Source organism: Tamandua tetradactyla, chromosome 8, assembly GCF_023851605.1.
Source record: "Tamandua tetradactyla isolate mTamTet1 chromosome 8, mTamTet1.pri, whole genome shotgun sequence".
Lineage (NCBI taxonomy): Eukaryota > Metazoa > Chordata > Mammalia > Pilosa > Myrmecophagidae > Tamandua > Tamandua tetradactyla.
In genome coordinates this window covers 123,307,232-123,316,945 of record NC_135334.1, presented here as the reverse complement: position 1 = coordinate 123,316,945, position 9,714 = coordinate 123,307,232, and the positions used below count along the sequence as shown (strand labels likewise).

The 9,714-nt window shown below is 37.6% G+C and overlaps 1 protein-coding gene across 12 annotated transcripts in view; it reads left to right on the top strand.

The window, feature by feature from the left end:
* Positions 1–9,714, top strand: part of AMBRA1 (autophagy and beclin 1 regulator 1) — a 226,276-nt gene continuing 216,562 nt past the window's right edge. For 4 of the 12 annotated variants that reach the window (XM_077114567.1, XM_077114561.1, XM_077114566.1 and 1 more), the window contains exons 1-2: positions 3–222; positions 507–708. The gene's annotated coding sequence lies outside the window, so the exon portion shown is untranslated. Of the gene's footprint in view, positions 223–407; positions 709–9,714 lie in introns of those variants that run through there. The other 8 variants (XM_077114562.1, XM_077114563.1, XM_077114557.1 and 5 more) reach the window with 5 other exon arrangements.

Genomic DNA, 9,714 nt, shown 5'->3' with positions numbered 1-9,714 from the left:
GTTCGGTGATCCTCTGCGCCGTCTTCTGGGTTGATGTCTCCTGAGCCGCAGCGGCGGCGCCCGGTCGAGGGCTGAGTTACCCGCGAGGCACCGCGCTCAGGCTGCTTTCTCCCGCCGGTCGGTAGAGCAGATTCCCTGCTTCCTTCCTGCCTTCTCCGTCTTCCCTTTTGTGGCCCAGCCCACCCGCCTGGCTGCAGACCGCGACCCCCGCCCGTCTTGCAGGTAGGCCCGGGAGGAGCCTGGAGGCCCGGCATCCTTCGGCCGCGGGCGGAGACCTTGGCGCCGGCGGGCGGGCAGCTCCGGACGCGGCCGGAGGGGCGGTGGGGAACTGAACCGAAAGGAGGGAAAGATGCTGGGGCTGCCCGAGGTGGCTCGGGAGGGAGGGCGTATGTTGGGTCTAGGGCGAGCGTCGGCACCCATGTGTTTGGGGGGAAATCGCTTTCCAGGAACGGATAAAGCTTTGCGCGCTTTGACCCTCCTTCTGTTCTCCTTTTCCCTCTCCTAAGGTTCCGGGTGTCATGACTCAGTTTGCAATGGGGACCCTCTCTGAGTTCGACCTTTGAAGGGACGCTTGAGTAGGTGAAGGCATGTGGAACAAGGTCCTGTGAGCCAAGTGTCATGTTCTCGCCTATTTTGGGTAGGGAAACTGAGGCTGGGGTCTGGGACGAGACTTTTCCCTATATCCTCGGGCAGATCTTTAAAGGCACCGTAAGTCTCTTTTTGTCACTTACTAGTTTATTTTTTACCCCATTTTACCAGTCACTTTATGCATACAGTGATGTGTCGTTTAGTTTCCTATGATCCCTCCCTCCTGGGAATATAGATGCTGTCACTGGCGACTTTAGAAGTAAAGGGTCCATTTGATCTCTTGGCTCGTTTTTCTTTTCAGAGACTCAGTCATTTTACTGCGAGTAGCAATGACAGTTTCTTGGTACATAATTTTGTTTGCTGTCCAATTTGCTTTCTGGCGGATACGTTTTGCTTCTTCCTTTCAACTTGTTCTTAGTGAAAACTTTCAACTATGGTGTTTTAAGTGGTCAGTGTCCGACAGAGGAGGATCAAGATTTTGAAATCAGATGTTTGTCCTGTGAATGTTTGCTTTCTAGGAAGTATACAAAGGAAATCCAAGGATTCCCTTTCGAAATGGTTTGATCATATTTGATTTGTGGTTTAGTCATTCCATATAGTAGAGATAAAACAACCTGTGTGTAAAAATCATTCAGATATTTAGGCATTTAAATTAGTCAACATTCTAGGGACTCCATTATGTTTCCATTTGCTCTCATAATTTAGAAACTTTGGGGAGTACTGTAAGTATTCTTACTCATTTTATTTTCATGGGATTCAGTGTCTGTGATCCTGGTTTGTGCAACTTCTTTGCTGAAAATAATAATCAGCCTAAAATTCACTCTAGGTTATGTTCCCATAGTATGTAGAATTAATAAGAGAATGCTCTTAAGAACAGATTAGAGTAAAAGTACTGGTCCTTGGATGGAAACTATACAAGTCTGTGTTTCTGCACACTTTTAGAATTCTCATGGGAAGTTTGGAAAGGTTTTTTTGTTCCTCTGATTTTTGGGGAGGTTGGCAAGAACGATCATGAGCCATTTTCTAGTTGCAGGGACCCCAGTGCTTCCAGGAAAGAATTAGTGAAGAGCCACCAGACTATTTTTTGGAGAATCTATATTGGGAAGTTAGTCTTCCTTTTTGAAAAGAAATTTTTATGGCAGAGAAGAATTTATATCAGAGGAAAGAATTTAGAAAAGGATTAATAAGTTGTGTATAAAATTCAGAGTTACATGTGATATTTCAGTGGCTCTTAATAAGTGCTAAATAATAAGTGGAGATTGCTGTGAAGTCACAAAGAAATGTTAGGAAGCTTTTGTTATGTTCTATAGAAAATGATCGGCAAATGTTTGAATTGAGGAGAAGTAATTTGGTGATGGTGGGAGGGTTACAAGGAGAATTTATTAGGGTCTTCTCTGCCTTATGAAAGAAATTCACTCACCTTTTAACTTACTTGGTCAAATCTTGTATTGTTTTGTCAGTGCCAGGTTGGTTTCTCTTCTGGCATTTACTTTCAGAAATATAAAGGGTCAGAATATGAGTATATTCTCTTTTATTAGGAGAGTTCTTGGGGATTACTTGGCCTGGACTGGAGTTATGTATATCACTCGAAAACAATGTCATTTTTATTAATGAATAAAGTTTATGCTGTATATTTTCAATATGAGTTAGGAAACTTATGAAACTGTTTTGGCCTTGTTCCTTTATGCTGCTTATTAATACTGCATCTAAGCATTTATGGTTTTCAGGGAACTTGGTGATTTAGTGACAGTTTAAATTGACAAATTTGCCTCACTCTTCCCATATTATGATACAGCACTTTCTCCTCTTAAAGAAATTGGACAAAACATTATGTTGTTAGCACACCGAGGTATCTTTTTCCAACATATGCCTAATTCTTGATAGTTATTTTGAGATTGGGTGCAAACTTTTTTGCTCAGTGGTTTGGTTTATAGAAACAAAAAGAAAAAAACAAAACTTAAATTCCTTTAATCATAGGGTCATTCTTGTTTCTTTCTCCAGTTGTGTCTCATAAACCCCGAGAAATCTTTGTTTCTTGCCATACTTTCTGATTGTGCAGAAGTGTTATTTACAACCTGTCCTGTGGTTTTGGGGAAAATTTATATCTTTTTTAAGCTTCTTTCTTCCCAAGTTAATTAGATCCATTTTTTTTCTATTTCTTTTCACAAAGCTAAAATTAGTTACTAATTAAAGATAAACATTTTGTGGTAAGTTATTAACAGAAGGTGTTTTACATGTGTAGTTGTATATGGCAGCCTGCCAGTGGGATGTGAAAAGAAAATAGATTAAGGAATCAGGAGATCTGGGTTTAAGTCTTAGGCTTAACAGCTTATTTGTTGAGAATTCTTGTAGAACCACTAAGGAGGATGTAGGGAAGGTTATTGTTGTTATTGAGCATTTACTGTGTCATGCTCTTTACATGTGTGATCTTATTTCGTACTCATAACAGTCCTCTGGGGCCGATATTTTTTCCCCCATTGATACTGAAGCTCAGAGAGGGTAAATAATTTGACTAAGATCACACAGCCAGTGTGTAGTACTGCCTTGGATTCAAATCCCATCCAAGCTAGTGAACTTCATATTATGATGCTTTTCTGGGTATATAAGGAATGGGGAAAAAAATTAGTCATAATATTTCTTCTGAGAAAAAGTGCGTGAAATGGTTTAAAAAAGATTAACAAGGTAGAAAAAGCAAGGTAAAAAGATTGCTATTCATATGTTAACATCTATGCTATCTTACAACAGTTGACCAATGTCATTTAGGTTCTTTGGCAACTTGTTGCTTTCAAGGCAGCATCATGAAATGATGCCAGACAATCATGAAAGATAGAGGTAGACAGACATTAAACCTGCACTGGAGGAGGAGCTTACTAACATGTATGATGAAGGAGTGAGTGCTAGAAAGTGCCCATGAGAGAGAGTGGTTTTAGGTGCTGCACTGAAATGGGGTGAGACTGAGGGTATTTACCACAACTCTTCTGGTAGTCCTGGCTTGTGGATCTTTAGATTAATTTGTTCTAGTATACTAAGTAGCTTTCCTAGGTTATCCTCTGTCTCTTCCTTTGCTCTTAGAGTTGATAGTTTTCACTAATCTACCTAAACTTCTTTTCTTCATTCTGTATTGTGCTCATGTGTTTTTCTGAGTTATGAAATATCACTTTCAGACCTTCTGGAATTATTTATTGACTGTGACTTGTATGTTTCAGCCCTTACCTATTCAAGCTGTTATTCATCTAGCAGATACTTAATGAGTACTCATTAGATACTGAGATAAAAAAGATAGACAGGATAGTTTTTTGCTCTTGCAGAGTTTATTCCAGTGGGAAACAGATCACCAGGTGTTTGTTAAATAATGAAATTTAGGTTGAAATCAATGCACTGAATAAAGCAAACTGACAGAGAGAGGGGTGAAGAAGTGGGAAGGGCACCCAGTCTTTGCTGGGATTGAAGACTTCAATCATCACTTCTTAATCCACCTAAAAAATTGCTTTCACGACATACCATGATTCAGGAAATTCTTCTGCTGCCATCACAATCGATGTCTTCATTTCAGACTGCTGCATGTAATATTTGCCTGTCACTTAAAGTATGATGACATAGTAAAGAATAAGTATGACTTATAAAGATCTATATTGCTTGGCTGATGAGTTTACTATTTTAATTCTAATGTAATCTTAATGTAATTAATTCTTAATGTATTTAATTCTCATTTATTAATTTTCCCAAGTTAACTATTTTTGAAAGTTGAGTTCAATTAATTTAGATGCTGGACACATGCTTTTAATTGCATTTGTGGCAGAGAAGAAAATAAGTACTTAGCCTTACATAAGGGAATAGACTTAGGAGAATTGTGAAATTGAGAGGGAAAATGTAGGCTTTTCCTGAATGTGTGTATAGTATTACCTATGGTCTTGTTTGATGTTTTTTCCCCCCAAGAAATGCAAAGTATTTTGCAAACATTTTTTGCTGTTGCTCATTGGAATTATATTTCTATCTGTAGGATGAACGGAAGCATGTTTCACATTTCATGATTTATTTCTGCTCCTCAGGATAGAATATATATCCTCCATGAACCAAAATTAGTGTGTTTTAGGACCAAAATAGTATAGCATCTGAAATCTTGTTGAGAAGGAGGGGCTTAATTTTCATGTTTAATTTGGGAAGAGGATTAGAACATTTTAGTCTAGCTGACCAGTGACAACAGGGCAGAGAAATGTGTCTTTCCAAATTCTCGAATAACAGCATGGGGCACTGACACTAAAAGCTGGGGAGCCTAGTTTCAAATCCCAGCCCCACTACTTACTAACTGCAACTTGGGCAAATTACTTAACCTTTTTGTGAAGAATATGAGAATTAAATGAATGAATGTATATAAAGCATTTAGAGTGGCACATAGTGCTATATACCAGCTATTATCAATATTATTATTAATATGAGATTATATATGTTCTTCAAAAGTAGAACAAATAATAGTGATGCTTAGATTGAACCGTAGATGCTTTTGAGAAAACTAGAATAAGGAGTAGAAAGCTAAAGCAGCATGTGTTCCTCTTTCCCCTCTACCTCTTCAAGTTAAAAAGGATAAGTCTTTACTGGGAGAGAGAAATCTAGAAAGCAACAATGTCTGGAAGAGTTCCAAATATAAGGTGGATAGCAAGTTTTCCAGGATTTTGTAATACTTGTAGCAAAACAGGCTAGTGCTATTATAGGAACAGAAGAATATTTCTTTGCAAAACAGGTAGAAAATATCGAAGCCAACCTGTGAATTTTACAATTTATTTGAATTGTGGTTGGTGCTTGAAGGACTTGGAAGAGGTAGATTAGAGAAATGGGAAAGAATGATACTTAGGGAAAAGTCGTAGCTATCAGATCACCTTGGGTGAGCCTCTGGAAGAGAACATGATTTGCACCCAGTGGTAAAGACTAAGAATCAAGTAGAGTTTTTTATTACTCTTATCCCTTGTCCCTTGTGCATTTATAAATTATGGGTTGCTTCAGATCTTGACCAGAACTATCTGTTCACAGTGTCCTCCCTAACTTTCTTTGATATTCTTGCTCTGTCATTTACAAATATCTGCTGGTATAGCAGTCTTTATTTTTCAGTCATCCATTGAGTAAATGTTTATTAAAAGCCTACTTCTGTAGTAGGTATGTGCCAGGTATTATACTAAATGTTTTGCATCATTGATTCTTTTCATTCTCATTACAACGTTAAGATGTTGGTACTCTTAATCTTCCCATTTTATAGATATGAAAATTGTAGTACAGAGAGGTTAAATAATTTTTCCGCGGTCATACAGCTATTAAATGGCAGAACCAGGATTTGAATCCAAACAAACTGGCTCCTTAAACCCTTGCTCTTGACCACTGAGTTATACTCAGTCTAAATTACTTAAAACAATTCTAACCTTCCTACACTCCTACCACTATACTTATAAGTGAGTTAAAAAAATAGGTGTTTTCCATGCTGCTATACTAATACGTGAGTGAAAAAAACCCAGATATTTTCCATGCCATTATCGAGATTATAGTTTAGAGGAGAGATAGTAAATAAATAATTGCACCAATAAATGTATAACTGAAAAATGTGTTAAGTCCTGAGTTAGATTGGGCCTTTGGGGAGGATTTCTCTGGAGAAGTGATATTTAAGCAGAGACTGGAAGGACGACAGGGTTTTGCAAAGGAAATGGTTTGTGTAGAACACCAGGGTGGGAGAGAACTTGGTGCGTTTGAGAAACTGAAATAAGAATGATATGACCGGGGTCCAGTGAGCAGTGTGGGATAGAAAGTAGGGATATAAGATCAGGCTACTTAGGCAGGACTATGTCAAGGCTTTTTTTTTTTCATTGGAGAAGTTGTAGGTTTACAGAACAATCATGCGTAAAATATAGAATTCCCATATACCACCCCACCACCAATACCTTCCATTGGTGTGGAACATTTGTTACAATTGATGATTGCACTTTTTTGTAACTGTACTCTTTTTTTAAACAATAGTTACCTTTGTTACAATTGATGAAAGATTATTAAAATAGTACTATTAACTATCATCCATAGTTGACATTAGGAATATTTTTTCCCCATATACCACCTTTTGATTAACACCTTGTTGTGTCAAAGATTTTGATTTTTTATTCTAAGTATAATTGCAAGCCTCTGAAGGTTTTAAGCGTGAATGTCATAATCTAATGATACGATTTAAAAAGATTACTCTGACTGTATCATGGGGAATTGTTTGGAAAGAGAAGTGGGGGTAAGTCTAATTAGGAGGTCATAGTGTTCCAAGGCAAAAAGGTGACAATGATTTGGATTACTCTGTAGGCAGTAGAGATGAAGAAAAGTAGACAGATTCAGTAGATATTTTGGAATTAGAACATCCAAGACTCAGTGATGGATTGGATATGTGAGAAGAGGGAGGTGTCAAGTATATTTCCCAGATTTCTGGCATGAACATCTGGGTAGATGAAGGTACAGCTTTTGAGATGGAAATATTGGAGGAAGAGCAGATTTTGACCAGCATTGGGGAGTGAAATTAAGACCTTGGTTATAGTCATGCTAAATATGAAATGCCTGTGAAAGGATACAAGTAGAGAGATCAATCAAGCAGTTTGCCTCTAAAGAGCTGATGTTCAAAATTGACACTGGAGATATAAATCTAGGTGCTGTTGATATATATGTGGTATTTTTACAGCTGACGAAAATGAATGAGATCACCCAGAGAAAAAGTGTAGAGAAGAGTGTTCAGGACCAATCTCCAAGGAATTTAACACAGAAGATTTTCTTTTTCTTTTTTTTTTTTTTTTTTAGGAGAATGTGTTATTACAGCAACAGTTCAGGAAGGGAATGATCAACTGTATTTTGTTGGATTTAATGACACAGAGACTATTGAGGATCATAGTAAGAGTGATGTTGGAGGAATTTAGGGGCAGAAGTCAGATTGAAGTGGGTTTAAGGAATGGGAAGGGAGGAATACAGATGGTCTGTATATTTTAATTATTAGTATGTCTGTATCCTCAAAAAGCAATAGCCCTTAGACTTTTATATGATGACTTTTCTGAGAAGTACTAAGCATTTTATGAACGTTGTCTCCATTAGTTTTGTAAATTTTCTAGTTTTATATTTGCATTTTACTGATGGGAGAATTGAAGCACAGCATCTGCATGTTTTTAACTTCCCATCATATTCAGAGGAAGCCAGTGATGAAACTGGAAATTTAGTACTCTTGATCATGTTCTTTGTTGAAGGTGTCCCGTTTAAAGTCTTGCTGCATTTACATGAAGCTGTTTGAATTGGGCTTCTTATATTTTATAATCTCTTGAAGGGACTTGTTCAGGTGGTGTAAAACAGATGCTCTCTTTCCAGAGGACAGGACAAGAGGGAATGTGTTTTAATTGTAACAGAAGGGCTATATATTACATATTAATTAGAAAGAGCTTCCTAATACAAGATATTGGAATGTTACCAAAGGAGGTTGTGAAATGTTTTCCTCAGAGACTTAGTAGCTGTCTTTCTGGGGTGATTTAAGTGTGGGCTTTTTAGTAATATGAGAGGTGATCAAGGTAGCTTGCTGAGGTCCTGATAATCCCAGGACATATTTGTTCAATGGTTAATCAGAACAGCATCTCTGGCATTTTAATAAGTGTATTTTCCTTTTTTCTCACGAAGAAGTAATCAGTAGAGGGTAGGTGAATTGCTCGAGGTCCCCCGGTGAAATATAATCTTAGCATTCTAAATCTTGGCTCGCACATCAATGTTGAATGCTTTAAGTGAATCTTTCCTTGGCTGTATGAAATAGTAGTAGTATGTTTCCTCCACATGTAGGGATCATAGCCAACATCTGCAGTTTCCATGGAATCTGTGATTTGAGAGTTGTTGGCTGGACTTAGATTGGAACTGAGAATCACTTTCCTATAAAATTGCTTTGGTCTCTGGTACCACATGTAGGAATGGGAACACATCATCAATAACAGATCAAGGTAATGGGTTCTTAATGACTAGTTTACGTGAGAGCCAGGTTAAAATTGCTTAGGTGAAGGGGTATATGACATAGATATAGTTTTGGTTTGTGGCATCTGGGAAAATAGAAGCCCAGAAGATGGGCAAGTGAACATTAAATTCTGTTGGTGTAAAACTGTATTAAGTTGCTAGCTTAAATGGTCAGCTCAAGAAATGCCAGAGTTGAGGTACACAGACCATTATTAACTAACCTACTTAACCTCAGTGCAGTATCTCAGTATTGAGATAGCACATTAGGGATCTCTTTTCTGTTTATCAAAATTGTGCTTTGGGTTGATGGATCATTGACTGATTGGGAGGTCAAGCTGGGAGGGAATGTTTCCATTGCTACCTGTAATGAAGGCCTTACTAGGTTTGTTTTAATTGAACTGTGGGAACATTTACTTCTTCACATCCCTACTGCTGAGATTACCATGAAGCATATTTATTGAGCTTTCTTTTTTTTACTTTACTATTATTTTTTTGCATTTTTTTTAAGTACCAAAAAAACACCACATAAACGCATTCCTATTTTGATCATTCTGTTCTACATATGTAATCAGTAATTCACAATATCATCACATAGTTGCATATTCATTATCATGATCATTTCTTGGAACATTTGCTTCTATTCAGAAAAAGAAATAAAACAAAAACAGAAAAAAAAAATTATACATACCATACCCCTTACCCCCTCGCTTTCATTGATCACTAGCATTTCAAAATAATTTTATTTTAACATTTGTGCCCCCTATTATTTATTTTCATTCCATATGTTCTACTCGTCTCTTGACAAGGTAGATAAAAGGAGCATCAGACACATGGTTTTCAGAATCACACAGTCACATTGTGAATGCTATATCATTATACAATCGTCATCAAGAAACATGGCTACTGGAACACAGCTCTACATTTTCAGGCAGTTCCCTCCAGCTTCTCCATTACATCTTGAATAACAAGGTGATATCTACTTAATGCGTAAGAATAACCTCGAGGATAACCTCTCGACTCTGTTTGGAATCTCTCAGCCATTGACACTTTGTCTCATTTTACTCTTACTCCTTTTGGTTGAGAAGGTTTTCTCAATCCCTTGATGCTGAGTCTCAGCTCATTCTAGGTTACCGAGCTTTT